The sequence below is a fragment of the Eschrichtius robustus genome, unplaced genomic scaffold (assembly GCF_028021215.1).
Source record: "Eschrichtius robustus isolate mEscRob2 unplaced genomic scaffold, mEscRob2.pri scaffold_26, whole genome shotgun sequence".
Taxonomy (NCBI): domain Eukaryota; kingdom Metazoa; phylum Chordata; class Mammalia; order Artiodactyla; family Eschrichtiidae; genus Eschrichtius; species Eschrichtius robustus.
Window position 1 is genome coordinate 7,963,904 of NW_027175249.1, and position 17,335 is coordinate 7,981,238.

A 17,335-nucleotide genomic window follows, 5' to 3' on the forward strand; every position below is an offset into this window, starting at 1 on the left:
TTGTGATGACAGGGATCATGGAGCATAGTGATGAAAGGGGCCATGAAGCATTGTGATGACAGGCGTCATGGGGCAATGTGATGACACGGCCATGGAACATTATGATGACCAGAATTCTGTACCACAGTGATGAAAAGGGAATGGAGCATTGTGATTACAGGGGTCATGGAGCATTTTGATGACAATTGTTTAGAACATTGTGAAGACAGGGATCATGGAGCATAGTGATGAAAGGGGCCATGGAAAATTGTGATGATAGGCGTCATGGGACATTGTGTTGACAGTGGTCATGGAGCATTGTTAGAAAGGGAACATGGAGCAATTTGATTTCAGGGGCCATGAAAAATTGTGAATACATAGGCCATGGAGTATTCAGATGTATGTGGTCAAGGATCATTGTGACGAAAAGTGTCCTGGAATATTGTGATGACACGGTTCATGGAGCATTGCGATGTCAAGGGCCATGGCGAAATGTGAAGACAGGTGTCATGGGGAATTGTGATGACAGTGGTCATGTAGAATTGTGAAGAAAGATATCATGGAGCACTGGGATGACAGGGGCCATGGAGCATTGTGAGGAAATGGGTCATGGGGCATTGTGATGACACGGCCATGGAACATTATGATGACAAGAATTCTGGAGCACTGTGATAAAAAGGGCATGGACCATTGTGATTAGAGGGGCCAAGGAGCATTCTGATGACAACGGCATGGAGCATTGTGATGACCAGGGTCATCGAGCATTGTGATGACAGTGGTCATGAAGCATTGTGATGAATGTGGTCATGCATCATTGTGATGACAAGTGCCGTGGAGCATTGTGATGACAGGGGTCATAGAGCTTTGTGATGACACGGTTATGGAATATTGTGATGACCAGAATTCTGTACCACAGTGATGAAAACGGAATGGAGCATTGTGATTACAGGGGTCATGGAGCATTTTGATGACAATTGTTTAGAACATTGTGAAGACAGGGATCATGGAGCATAGTGATGAAAGGGGCCATGGAGCATTGTGATGACAAGGGTCATCGAGCATTGTGTTGACAGTGGTCGTGGAGCATTGTTAGAAAGAGAACATGGAGCAATTTGATTTCAGGGGCCATGAAAAATTGCGAATACATAGGCCATGGAGTATTCAGATGAATGTGGTCAAGGATCATTGTGACGAAAAGTGTCCTGGAATATTGTGATGACACGGTTCATGGAGCATTGCGATGACAAGGGCCATGGCGAAATGTGAAGACAGGTGTCATGGGGCATTGTGATGACAGGCGTCATGGGGCATTGTGATGACACGGCCATAGAACATTATGATGACAAGAATTCTGGAGCATTGTGATAAAAATGTCATGGACAATTGTGATTAGAGGGGCCAAGGAGCATTCTGATGACAACGGCATGGAGCATTGTGATGAGAAGGGTCATCGAGCTTTGTGATGACAGTGGTCATGAAGCATTGTGATGAATGTGGTCATGCATCATTGTGATGACAAGTGTCGTGGAGCATTCTGATGACAGGGGTCATAGAGCATTGTGATGACACGGTTATGGAATATTGTGATGACCAGAATTCTGTAGCACTGTGATGAAAAGGGAATGGAGCATTGTGATTACAGGGGTCATGGAGCATTGTGATGACAATTGTTCTAGAACTTTGTGATGACAGGGATCATGGAGCATAGTGATGAAAGGGGCCATGGAGCATTGTGATGACAGGCGTCATGGGACATTGTGTTGACAGTGGTCATGGAGCACTGTTAGAAAGGGAACATTTAGCAATTTGATTTCAGGGGCCATGAAAAATTGTGAATACATAGGCCATGGAGTATTCAGATGAATGTGGTCAAGGATCATTGTGACGAAAATTGTCCTGGGATATTGTGATGGCACGGTTAATGGAGCATTGCGATGACAGGGGCCATGGCGAAATGTGAAGACAGGTGTCATGGGGCATTGTGATGACAGTGGTCCTCTAGAATTGTGAAGAAAGATATCATGGAGCACTGGGATGACAGGGGACATGGATCATTGTGATGACAGGGGTCATGGGGCATTGTGATGTCACGGCCATGGAACATTATGATGACAAGAATTCTGGAGCATTGTGATAAAATGGGCATGGACCATTGAGATTAGAGGGGCCAAGGAGCATTCTGATGACAACGGCATGGAGCATTGTGATGAAAAGGGTCATCGAGCATTGTGATGACAGTGGTCATGAAGCATTGTGATGAATGTGGTTATGGATCATTGTGATGACAAGTGTCGTGGAGCATTGTGATGACAGGGGTCATAGAGCATTGTGATGACACGGTTATGGAATATTGTGATGACCAGAATTCTGTAGCACTGTGATGAAAAGGGAATGGAGCATTGTGTTTACAGGGGTCATGGAGCATTGTGATGACATTTGTTCTAGAACATTTTGATGACAGGGATCCTGGAGCATAGTGATGAAAGGGGCCATGGAGCATTGTGATGACAGGCGTCATGGAACATTGTGTTGACTGTGGTCATGGAGCATTGTTAGAAAGGGAACATGGTGCAATTTGATTTCAGGGGCCATGAACAATTGTGAATACATAGGCTATGGAGTATTCAGATGAATGTGGTCAAGGATCATTGTGACGAAAAGTGTCCTGGAATATTGTGATGACACGGTTCATGGAGCATTGCGATGACAAGGGCCATGGCGAAATGTGAAGACAGGTGACATGCGGCATTGTGATGACAGTGGTCATGTAGAATTCTGAAGAAAGATATCATGGAGCACTGGGATGACAGGGGCCATGGAACATTGTGATGACAGGGGTCATGGTTCATTGTTATGACACGGCCATGGAACATTATGATGACAAGAATTCTGGAGCATTGTGATAAAAAGGGCATGGACCATTGTGATTAGAAGGGCCAAGGAGCATTCTGATGACAACGGCATGGAGCATGGTGATGACAAGGGTCATCGAGCATTGTGATGACAGTGGTCATGAAGCTTGTGATGAATGTGATCATGGATCATTGTGATGACAAGTGTCGTGGAGCATTCTGATGACAGGGGTCATAGAGCATTGTGATGACACGGTTATGGAATATTGTGATGACCAGAATTATGTAGCACTGTGATGAAAAGGGAATGGAGCTTTGTGATTACAGGGGTCATGGAGCATTGTGATGACAATTGTTTAGATCATTGTGAAGACAGGGATCATGGAGCATAGTGATGAAAGGGGCCATGGAGCATTGTGATGACAATTGTTCTAGAACATTGTGATGACAGGGATCATGGAGCATAGTGATGAAAGGGGCAGTGGAGCATTGTGTTGACAGGCGTCATGGGACATTGTGTTGACAGTGGTCATGGAGCATTGTTAGAAAGGGAACATGGAGCAATTTGATTTCAGGAGCCATAAAAAATTGCGAATACATAGGCCATGGAGTATTCAGATGAATGTGGTCAAGGATCATTGTGATGAAAAGTGTCCTGGAATATTGTGATGACACGGTTCATGGAGCATTGCGATGACAAGTGCCATGGCGAAATGTGAAGACAGGTGTCATGGGGCATTGTGATGACACTGGACATCTAGATTTGGGAAGAAAGATAACATGGAGCACTGGGATGACAGGGGCCATGGAACATTGTGATGACAGGGGTCATGGGGCATTGTGATGATACGGCCATGGAACATTATGATGACAAGTATTCTGGAGCATTGTGATAAAAAGGGCATGGACCATTGTGATTAGAGGTGCCAAGGAGCATTCTGATGACAACGGCATGGAGCATTGTGATGACAAGGTTCATCGAGCATTGTGATGACAGGGGTCATAGAGCATTGTGATGACATGGTTATGGAATATTGTGAGGACCAGAATTCTGTAGCACTGTGGTGAAAAGGGAATGGAGCATTGTGATTACAGGGGTCATGGAGCATTGTGATGACAATTGTTCTAGAACATTGTGAAGACAGGGATCATGGAGCATAGTGATGAAAGGGGCCATGGAGCATTTTGATGACAGGCGTCATGGGACAATGTGTTGACAGTGGTCATGGAGCATTGTTAGAAAGGGAACATGGAGCAATTTGATTTCAGGGGACATGAAAAATTGTGAATACATAGAACATGGAGTATTCAGATGAATGTGGTCAAGGATCATTGTGACAACAAGTGTACTGGAATATTGTGATGACACGGTTCATGGAGCATTGCGATGACAAGGGCCATGGCGAAATGTGAAGACAGGTGTCATGGGGTATTGTGATGACAGTGGTCATCTAGAATTGTGAAGAAAGATAACATGGAGCACTGGGATGACAGGGGCCATGGAACATTGTGATGACAGGGGTCATGGGGCATTGTGATGATACGGCCATGGAACATTATGATGACAAGAATTCTGGAGCATTGTGATAAAATGGGCATGGACCATTGAGATTAGAGGGGCCAAGGAGCATTCTGATGACAACGGCATGGAGCATTGTGATGAAAAGGGTCATCGAGCATTGTGATGACAGTGGTCATGAAGCATTGTGATGAATGTGGTTATGGATCATTGTGATGACAAGTGTCGTGGAGCATTGTGATGACAGGGGTCATAGAGCATTGTGATGACACGGTTATGGAATATTGTGATGACCAGAATTCTGTAGCACTGTGATGAAAAGGGAATGGAGCATTGTGTTTACAGGGGTGATGGAGCATTGTGATGACATTTGTTCTAGAACATTTTGATGACAGGGATCCTGGAGCATAGTGAGGAAAGGGGCCATGGAGCATTGTGATGACAGGCGTCATGGGACATTGTGTTGACAGTGGTCATGGAGCATTGTTAGAAAGGGAACATGGTGCAATTTGATTTCAGGGGCCATGAACAATTGTGAATACATAGGCCATGGAGTATTCAGATGAATGTGGTCAAGGATCATTGTGACAAAAAGTGTCCTGGAATATTGTGATGACACGGTTCATGGAGCATTGCGATGACAAGGGCCATGGCGAAATGTGAAGTCAGGTGACATGCGGCATTGTGATGACAGTGGTCATCTAGAGTTGTGAAGAAAGATATCATGGAGCACTGGGATGACAGGGGCCATGGAACATTGTGATGACAGGGGTCATGGGGCATTGTGATGACACGGCCATGGAACATTATGATGACAAGAATTCTGGAGCATTGTGATAAAAAGGGCATGGACCATTGTGATTAGAAGGGCCAAGGAGCATTCTGATGACAACGGCATGGAGCATGGTGATGACAAGGGTCATCGAGCATTGTGATGAGAGTGGTCATGAAGCTTGTGATGAATGTGATCATGGATCATTGTGATGACAAGTGTCGTGGAGCATTCTGATGACAGGGGTCATAGAGCATTGTGATGACACGGTTATGGAATATTGTGATGACCAGAATTATGTAGCACTGTGATGAAAAGGGAATGGAGCTTTGTGATTACAGGGGTCATGGAGCATTGTGATGACAATTGTTTAGATCATTGTGAAGACAGGGATCATGGAGCATAGTGATGAAAGGGGCCATGGAGCATTGTGATGACAATTGTTCTAGAACATTGTGATGACAGGGATCATGGAGCATAGTGATGAAAGGGGCAGTGGAGCATTGTGTTGACAGGCGTCATTGGACATTGTGTTGACAGTGGTCATGGAGCATTGTTAGAAAGGGAACATGGAGCAATTTGATTTCAGGAGCCATAAAAAATTGCGAATACATAGGCCATGGAGTATTCAGATGAATGTGGTCAAGGATCATTGTGATGAAAAGTGTCCTGGAATATTGTGATGACACGGTTCATGGAGCATTGCGATGACAAGTGCCATGGCGAAATGTGAAGACAGGTGTTATGGGGCATTGTGATGACACTGGACATCTAGAATTGGGAAGAAAGATAACATGGAGCACTGGGATGACAGGGGCCATGGAACATTGTGATGACAGGGGTCATGGGGCATTGTGATGATACGGCCATGGAACATTATGATCACAAGTATTCTGGAGCATTGTGATAAAAAGGGCATGGACCATTGTGATTAGAGGTGCCAAGGAGCATTCTGATGACAACGGCATGGAGCATTGTGATGACAAGGTTCATCGAGCATTGTGTTGACAGGGGTCATAGAGCATTGTGATGACATGGTTATGGAATATTGTGAGGACCAGAATTCTGTAGCACTGTGGTGAAAAGGGAATGGAGCATTGTGATTACAGGGGTCATGGAGCATTGTGATGACAATTGTTCTAGAACATTGTGAAGACAGGGATCATGGAGCATAGTGATGAAAGGGGCCATGGAGCATTTTGATGACAGGCGTCATGGGACAATGTGTTGACAGTGGTCATGGAGCATTGTTAGAAAGGGAACATGGAGCAATTTGATTTCAGGGGACATGAAAAATTGTGAATACATAGAACATGGAGTATTCAGATGAATGTGGTCAAGGATCATTGTGACGAAAAGTGTCCTGGAATATTGTGATGACACGGTTCATGGAGCATTGCGATGACAAGGGCCATGGCGAAATGTGAAGACAGGTGTCATGGGGCATTGTGATGACAGTGGTCATGTAGAATTGTGAAGAAAGATATCATGGAGCACTGGGATGACAGGGGCCATGGAACATTGTGATGACAGGGGTCATGGGGCATTGTGATGACACGGCCATGGAACATTATGATGACAAGAATTCTGGAGCATTGTGATAAAAAGGGCATGGACCATTGTGATTAGAAGGGCCAAGGAGCATTCTGATGACAACGGCATGGAGCATGGTGATGACAAGGGTCATCGAGCATTGTGATGACAGTGGTCATGAAGCATTGTGATGAATGTGATCATGGATCATTGTGATGACAGGGGTCATAGAGCATTGTGATGACACGGTTATTGAATATTGTGATGACCAGAATTCTGTAGCACTGTGATGAAAAGGGAATGGAGCATTGTGATTACAGGGGTCATGGAGCATTGTGATGACAATTGTTCTAGAACATTGTGAAGACAGGGATCATGGAGCATAGTGATGAAAGGGGCCATGGAGCAATGTGACGATAGGCGTCATGGGACATTGTTTTGACAGTGGTCATGGAGCATTGTTAGGGAACATGGAGCAAATTGATTTCAGTGGCCATGAAAAATTGTGAATACATAGGCCATGGAGTATTCAGATTAATGTGGTCAAGGATCATTGTGACGACAAGTGTCCTGGAATATTGTGATGACACATTTCATGGAGCATTGCGATGACAAGGGCCATGGCGAAATGTGAAGACAGGTGTCATGGGGCATTGTGATGACAGTGGTCCTCTAGAATTGTGAAGAATGATATCATGGAGCACTGGGATGACAGGGGCCATGGAGAATTGTGATGACAGGTGTCATGGGGCATTGTGATGACACGGCCATGGAACATTATGATGACAAGAATTCTGGAGCATTGTGATAAAATAGGCATGGACCATTGAGATTAGAGGGGCCAAGGAGCATTCTGATGACAACGGCATGGAGCATTGTGATGACAAGTGTCATCGAGCTTTGTGATGACAGTGGTCATGAAGCATTGTGATGAATGTGGTCATGCATCATTGTGATGACAAGTGTCGTGGAGCATTCTGATGACAGGTGTCATAGAGCATTGTGATGACACGGTTATGGAATATTGTGATGACCAGAATTCTGTAGCACTGTGATGAAAAGGGAATGGAGCTTTGTGATTACAGGGGTCATGGAGCATTGTGATGACAATTGTTTAGATCATTGTGAAGACAGGGATCATGGAGCATAGTGATGAAAGGGGCCATGGAGCATTGTGATGACAATTGTTCTAGAACATTGTAATGACAGGGATCATGGAGCATAGTGATGAATGGGGCCAACGAGCATTGTGATGACAGGCGTCATGGGACAATGTGTTGACAGTGGTCATGGAGCATGGTTAGAAAGGGAACATGGAGCAATTTGATTTCAGGGGCCATGAAACATTGTGAATGCATAGGCCATGGAGTATTCAGATGAATGTGGTCAAGGATCATTTTGATGACAAGTGTCCTGGAATATTGTGATGACACGGTTCATGGAGCATTGCGAAGACTAGGGCCATGGCGAAATGTGAAGACAAGTGTCATGGGACATTGTGATGACAGTGGTCATCTAGAATTGTGAAAAAGGATATCATGGAGCACTGGGATGACAGGGGCCATGGAGCACTGTGATGACAGGGGTCATGGGGCATTGTGATGACACGGCCATGGAACATTATGATGACAAGAATTCTGGAGCATTGTGATAAAAAGGGCATGGACCATTGTGATTAGAAGGGCCAAGGAGCATTCTGATGACAACGGCATGGAGCATGGTGATGACAAGGGTCATCGAGCATTGTGATGACAGTGGTCATGAAGCTTGTGATGAATGTGATCATGGATCATTGTGATGACAAGTGTCGTGGAGCATTCTGATGACAGGGGTCATAGAGCATTGTGATGACACGGTTATGGAATATTGTGATGACCAGAATTATGTAGCACTGTGATGAAAAGGGAATGGAGCTTTGTGATTACAGGGGTCATGGAGCATTGTGATGACAATTGTTTAGATCATTGTGAAGACAGGGATCATGGAGCATAGTGATGAAAGGGGCCATGGAGCATTGTGATGACAATTGTTCTAGAACATTGTGATGACAGGGATCATGGAGCATAGTGATGAAAGGGGCAGTGGAGCATTGTGTTGACAGGCGTCATGGGACATTGTGTTGACAGTGGTCATGGAGCATTGTTAGAAAGGGAACATGGAGCAATTTGATTTCAGGAGCCATAAAAAATTGCGAATACATAGGCCATGGAGTATTCAGATGAATGTGGTCAAGGATCATTGTGATGAAAAGTGTCCTGGAATATTGTGATGACACGGTTCATGGAGCATTGCGATGACAAGTGCCATGGCGAAATGTGAAGACAGGTGTCATGGGGCATTGTGATGACACTGGACATCTAGATTTGGGAAGAAAGATAACATGGAGCACTGGGATGACAGGGGCCATGGAACATTGTGATGACAGGGGTCATGGGGCATTGTGATGATACGGCCATGGAACATTATGATGACAAGTATTCTGGAGCATTGTGATAAAAAGGGCATGGACCATTGTGATTAGAGGTGCCAAGGAGCATTCTGATGACAACGGCATGGAGCATTGTGATGACAAGGTTCATCGAGCATTGTGATGACAGGGGTCATAGAGCATTGTGATGACATGGTTATGGAATATTGTGAGGACCAGAATTCTGTAGCACTGTGGTGAAAAGGGAATGGAGCATTGTGATTACAGGGGTCATGGAGCATTGTGATGACAATTGTTCTAGAACATTGTGAAGACAGGGATCATGGAGCATAGTGATGAAAGGGGCCATGGATCATTTTGATGACAGGCGTCATGGGACAATGTGTTGACAGTGGTCATGGAGCATTGTTAGAAAGGGAACATGGAGCAATTTGATTTCAGGGGACATGAAAAATTGTGAATACATAGAACATGGAGTATTCAGATGAATGTGGTCAAGGATCATTGTGACAACAAGTGTACTGGAATATTGTGATGACACGGTTCATGGAGCATTGCGATGACAAGGGCCATGGCGAAATGTGAAGACAGGTGTCATGGGGTATTGTGATGACAGTGGTCATCTAGAATTGTGAAGAAAGATAACATGGAGCACTGGGATGACAGGGGCCATGGAACATTGTGATGACAGGGGTCATGGGGCATTGTGATGATAGGGCCATGGAACATTATGATGACAAGAATTCTGGAGCATTGTGATAAAATGGGCATGGACCATTGAGATTAGAGGGGCCAAGGAGCATTCTGATGACAACGGCATGGAGCATTGTGATGAAAAGGGTCATCGAGCATTGTGATGACAGTGGTCATGAAGCATTGTGATGAATGTGGTTATGGATCATTGTGATGACAAGTGTCGTGGAGCATTGTGATGACAGGGGTCATAGAGCATTGTGATGACACGGTTATGGAATATTGTGATGACCAGAATTCTGTAGCACTGTGATGAAAAGGGAATGGAGCATTGTGTTTACAGGGGTGATGGAGCATTGTGATGACATTTGTTCTAGAACATTTTGATGACAGGGATCCTGGAGCATAGTGAGGAAAGGGGCCATGGAGCATTGTGATGACAGGCGTCATGGGACATTGTGTTGACAGTGGTCATGGAGCATTGTTAGAAAGGGAACATGGTGCAATTTGATTTCAGGGGCCATGAACAATTGTGAATACATAGGCCATGGAGTATTCAGATGAATGTGGTCAAGGATCATTGTGACAAAAAGTGTCCTGGAATATTGTGATGACACGGTTCATGGAGCATTGCGATGACAAGGGCCATGGCGAAATGTGAAGTCAGGTGACATGCGGCATTGTGATGACAGTGGTCATCTAGAGTTGTGAAGAAAGATATCATGGAGCACTGGGATGACAGGGGCCATGGAACATTGTGATGACAGGGGTCATGGGGCATTGTGATGACACGGCCATGGAACATTATGATGACAAGAATTCTGGAGCATTGTGATAAAAAGGGCATGGACCATTGTGATTAGAAGGGCCAAGGAGCATTCTGATGACAACGGCATGGAGCATGGTGATGACAAGGGTCATCGAGCATTGTGATGAGAGTGGTCATGAAGCTTGTGATGAATGTGATCATGGATCATTGTGATGACAAGTGTCGTGGAGCATTCTGATGACAGGGGTCATAGAGCATTGTGATGACACGGTTATGGAATATTGTGATGACCAGAATTATGTAGCACTGTGATGAAAAGGGAATGGAGCTTTGTGATTACAGGGGTCATGGAGCATTGTGATGACAATTGTTTAGATCATTGTGAAGACAGGGATCACGGAGCATAGTGATGAAAGGGGCCATGGAGCATTGTGATGACAATTGTTCTAGAACATTGTGATGACAGGGATCATGGAGCATAGTGATGAAAGGGGCAGTGGAGCATTGTGTTGACAGGCGTCATTGGACATTGTGTTGACAGTGGTCATGGAGCATTGTTAGAAAGGGAACATGGAGCAATTTGATTTCAGGAGCCATAAAAAATTGCGAATACATAGGCCATGGAGTATTCAGATGAATGTGGTCAAGGATCATTGTGATGAAAAGTGTCCTGGAATATTGTGATGACACGGTTCATGGAGCATTGCGATGACAAGTGCCATGGCGAAATGTGAAGACAGGTGTCATGGGGCATTGTGATGAAACTGGACATCTAGAATTGGGAAGAAAGATAACATGGAGCACTGGGATGACAGGGGCCATGGAACATTGTGATGACAGGGGTCATGGGGCATTGTGATGATACGGCCATGGAACATTATGATGACAAGTATTCTGGAGCATTGTGATAAAAAGGGCATGGACCATTGTGATTAGAGGTGCCAAGGAGCATTCTGATGACAACGGCATGGAGCATTGTGATGACAAGGTTCATCGAGCATTGTGTTGACAGGGGTCATAGAGCATTGTGATGACATGGTTATGGAATATTGTGAGGACCAGAATTCTGTAGCACTGTGGTGAAAAGGGAATGGAGCATTGTGATTACAGGGGTCATGGAGCATTGTGATGACAATTGTTCTAGAACATTGTGAAGACAGGGATCATGGAGCATAGTGATGAAAGGGGCCATGGAGCATTTTGATGACAGGCGTCATGGGACAATGTGTTGACAGTGGTCATGGAGCATTGTTAGAAAGGGAACATGGAGCAATTTGATTTCAGGGGACATGAAAAATTGTGAATACATAGAACATGGAGTATTCAGATGAATGTGGTCAAGGATCATTGTGACGAAAAGTGTCCTGGAATATTGTGATGACACGGTTCATGGAGCATTGCGATGACAAGGGCCATGGCGAAATGTGAAGACAGGTGTCATGGGGCATTGTGATGACAGTGGTCATGTAGAATTGTGAAGAAAGATATCATGGAGCACTGGGATGACAGGGGCCATGGAACATTGTGATGACAGGGGTCATGGGGCATTGTGATGACACGGCCATGGAACATTATGATGACAAGAATTCTGGAGCATTGTGATTAAAAGGGCATGGACCATTGTGATTAGAAGGGCCAAGGAGCATTCTGATGACAACGGCATGGAGCATGGTGATGACAAGGGTCATCGAGCATTGTGATGACAGTGGTCATGAAGCATTGTGATGAATGTGATCATGGATCATTGTGATGACAGGGCTCATAGAGCATTGTGATGACACGGTTATTGAATATTGTGATGACCATAATTCTGTAGCACTGTGATGAAAAGGGAATGGAGCATTGTGATTACAGGGGTCATGGAGCATTGTGATGACAATTGTTCTAGAACATTGTGATGACAGGGATCATGGAGCATAGTGATGAAAGGGGCCATGGAGCATTGTGACGATAGGCGTCATGGGACATTGTTTTGACAGTGGTCATGGAGCATTGTTAGGGAACATGGAGCAAATTGATTTCAGTGGCCATGAAAAATTGTGAATACATAGGCCATGGAGTATTCAGATTAATGTGGTCAAGGATCATTGTGACGACAAGTGTCCTGGAATATTGTGATGACACATTTCATGGAGCATTGCGATGACAAGGGCCATGGCGAAATGTGAAGACAGGTGTCATGGGGCATTGTGATGACAGTGGTCCTCTAGAATTGTGAAGAAAGATATCATGGAGCACTGGGATGACAGGGGCCATGGAGAATTGTGATGACAGGTGTCATGGGGCATTGTGATGACACGGCCATGGAACATTATGATGACAAGAATTCTGGAGCATTGTGATAAAATAGGCATGGACCATTGAGATTAGAGGGGCCAAGGAGCATTCTGATGACAACGGCATGGAGCATTGTGATGACAAGTGTCATCGAGCTTTGTGATGACAGTGGTCATGAAGCATTGTGATGAATGTGGTCATGCATCATTGTGATGACAAGTGTCGTGGAGCATTCTGATGAAAGGTGTCATAGAGCATTGTGATGACACGGTTATGGAATATTGTGATGACCAGAATTCTGTAGCACTGTGATGAAAAGGGAATGGAGCTTTGTGATTACAGGGGTCATGGAGAATTGTGATGACAATTGTTTAGATCATTGTGAAGACAGGGATCATGGAGCATAGTGATGAAAGGGGCCATGGAGCATTGTGATGACAATTGTTCTAGAACATTGTAATGACAGGGATCATGGAGCATAGTGATGAATGGGGCCAACGAGCATTGTGATGACAGGCGTCATGGGACAATGTGTTGACAGTGGTCATGGAGCATAGTTAGAAAGGGAACATGGAGCAATTTGATTTCAGGGGCCATGAAACATTGTGAATGCATAGGCCATGGAGTATTCAGATGAATGTGGTCAAGGATCATTTTGACGACAAGTGTCCTGGAATATTGTGATGACACGGTTCATGGAGCATTGCGATGACTAGGGCCATGGCGAAATGTGAAGACAGGTGTCATGGGACATTGTGATGACAGTGGTCATCTAGAATTGTGAAAAAGGATATCATGGAGCACTGGGATGACAGGGGCCATGGAGCATTGTGATGACAGGGGTCATGGGGCATTGTGATGACACGGCCATGGAACATTATGATGACAAGAATTCTGGAGAATTGTGATAAAAAGGGCATGGACCATTGTGATTAGAGGGGCCAAGGAGAATTCTGATGACAACGACATGGAGCATTGTGATGACCAGGGTCATCGAGCATTGAGATGACAGTGGTCATGAAGCATTGTGATGAATGTGGTCATGGATCATTGTGATGACAAGTGTCGTGGAGCATTGTGATGACAGGGGTCATAGAGCATTGTGATGACACGGTTATGGAATATTGTGATGACCAGAATTCTGTAGCACTGTGATGAAAAAAGTAATGGAGCATTGTGAGTACAGGGGTCATGAAGCATTGTGATGACAATTGTTCTAGAACATTGTGAAGACAGGGATCATGGAGCATAGTGATGAAATCGGACATGGAGCATTGTGATGACAGGCGTCATGGGACAATGTGTTGACAGTGGTCATGGAGCATTGTTAGAAAGGGAACATGGAGCAATTTGATTTCAGGGGCCATGAAAAATTGTGAATACATAGGCCATGGAGTATTCAGATGAATGTGGTCAAGGATCATTGTGACGACAAGTGTCCTGGAATATTGTGATGACAAGTTTCATGGAGCATTGCGATGACAAGAGCCATGGCGAAATGTGAAGACAGGTGTCATGGGGCATTGTGATGACAGTGGTCATCTAGAATTGTGAAGAAAGATATCATGGAGCACTGGGATGACAGGGGCCATGGAGCATTGTGATGACAGGGGTCATGGGGCATTGTGATGGCACGGCCATGGAACATTATGATGACAAGAATTCTGGAGCATTGTGATAAAAAGGGCATGGACCATTGTGATTAGAGGGGCCAAGGAGCATTCTGATGACAACGGCATGGAGCAATGTGATGACCAGGGTCATCGAGCATTGTGATGACAGTGGTCATGAAGCTTTGTGATGAATGTGGTCATGGATCATTGTGATGACAAGTGTCGTGGAGCATTGTGATGACAGGGGTCATAGAGCATTGTGATGACACGGTTATGGAATATTGTGATGACCAGAATTCTGTAGCACTGTGATGAAAAGGGAATGGAGCATTGTGATTACACGGGTCATGGAGCATTGTGATGACAATTGTTCTAGAACATTGTGAAGACAGGGATCATGGAGCATAGTGATGAAAGGGGCCATGGAGCATTGTGATGACAGGCGTCATGGGACATTGTGTTGACAGTGGTGATGGAGAATTGTTAGAAAGGGAACATGGAGCAATTTGATTTCAGGGGCCATGAAAAATTGTGAATACATAGGCCATGGAGTATTCACATGAATCTGGTCAAGGATCATTGTGACGAAAAGTGTCCTGGAATATTGTGATGACAAGGTTCATGGAGCATTGCGATGACAAGGGCCATGGCGAAATGTGAAGACAGGTGTCATGGGACATTGTGATGACAGTGGTCATATAGAATTGTGAAGAAAGATATCATGGAGCACTGGGATGACAGGGGCCATGGAGCATTGTGATGACAGGGGTCATTGGGCATTGTGATGACACGGCCATGGAACATTATGATGACAAGTATTCAGGAGCATTGTGATAAAAAGGGCATGGACCATTGTGATTAGAGGGGTCAAGGAGCATTCTGATGACAACAGCATGGAGCATTGTGATGACCAGGGTCATCGAGCATTGTGATGACAGTGGTCATGAAGCATTGTGATGAATGTGGTCATGGATCATTGTGATGACAAGTGTCGTGGAGCATTGTGATGACAGGGGTCATAGAGCATTGTGATGACACGGTTATGGAATATTGTGATGACCAGAATTCTGTAGCACTGTGATGAAAAAAGAAATGGAGCATTGTGAGTACAGGGGTCATGAAGCATTGTGATGACAATTGTTCTAGAACATTGTGAAGACAGGGATCATGGAGCATAGTGAAGAAATCGGACATGGAGCATTGTGATGACAGGCGTCATGGGACAATGTGTTGACAGTTGTCATGGAGCATTGTTAGAAAGGGATCATGGAGCAATTTGATTTCAGGGGCCATGAAAAATTGTGAATTCATAGGCCATGGAGTATTCAGATGAATGTGGTCAAGGATCATTGTGACAAAAAGTGTCCTGGAATATTGTGATGACACGGTTCATGGAGCATTGCGATGACAAGGGCCATGGCGAAATGTGAAGACAGGTGTCATGGGGCATTGTGATGACAGTGGTCATCTAGAATTGTGAAGAAAGATATCATGGAGCACTGGGATGACAGGGGCCATGGAGCATTGTGATGACAGGCGTCATGGGGCATTGTGATGACACGGCCATGGAACATTATGATGACAAGAATTCTGGAGCATTGTGATAAAAAGGGCATGGACCATTGTGATTAGAGGGGCCAAGGAGCATTCTGATGACAACGGCATGGAGCATTGTGATGACCAGGGTCATCGAGCATTGTGATGACAGTGGTCATGAAGCATTGTGATGAATGTGGTCATGGATCATTGTGATGACAAGTGTCGTGGAGCATTGTGATGACAGGGGTCATAGAGCATTGTGATGACACGGTTATGGAATATTGTGATGACCAGAATTCTGTAGCACTGTGATGAAATGGGAATGGAGCATTGTGATTACAGGGGTCATGGAGCATTGTGATGACAATTGTTTAGAACATTGTGAAGACAGGGATCATGGAGCATAGTGATGAAAGGGGCCATGGAGCATTGTGATGAAAATTGTTCTAGAGCATTGTGATGACAGGGATCATGGAGCATAGTGATGAAAGGGGCAGTGGAGCATTGTGTTGACAGCCGTCATGGAGCATTTTGATGACAGGGTTCATAGAGCATTGTGATGACACGGTTATGGAATATTGTGATGACCAGAATTCTGTAGCACTGTGATGAAAAGGGAATGGAGCATTGTGATTACAGGGGTCATGGAGCATTGTGATGACAATTGTTCTAGAACATTGTGAAGACAGGAATCATGGAGCATAGTGATGAAAGGGGCCATGGAGCATTGTGATGACAGGCGTCATGGGACATTGTGTTGACAGTGGTCTTGGATCATTGTTAGAAAGGGAACATGGAGCAATTTGATTTCAGGGGCCATGAAAAATTGTGAATACATAGGCCATGGAGTATTCAGATGAATGTGGTCAAGGATCATTGTGATGAAAAATTTCGTGGAATATTGTGATGACACGGTTCATAGAGCATTGCGATGACAAGGGCCATGGCGAAATGTGAAGACAGGTGTCATGGGACATTGTGATGACAGTGGTCATCTTGAATTGTGAAGAAAGATATCATGGAGCACTGGGATGACAGGGGCCATGGAGCATTGTGATGACAGGGGTCATGGGGCATTGTGATGACACGGCCATGGAACATTATGATGACAAGAATTCTGGAGCATTGTGATAAAAAGGGCATGGACCATTGTGATTAGAGGGGCCAAGGAGCATTCTGATGACAACGGCATGGAGCATTGTGATGACAAGGGTCATCGAGCATTGTGATGACAGTGGTCATGAAGCATTGTGATGAATGTGGTCATGGATCATTGTGATGACAAGTGTCGTGGAGCATTGTGATTACAGGGGTCATAGAGCATTGTGATGACACGGTTATGGAATATTGTGATGACCAGA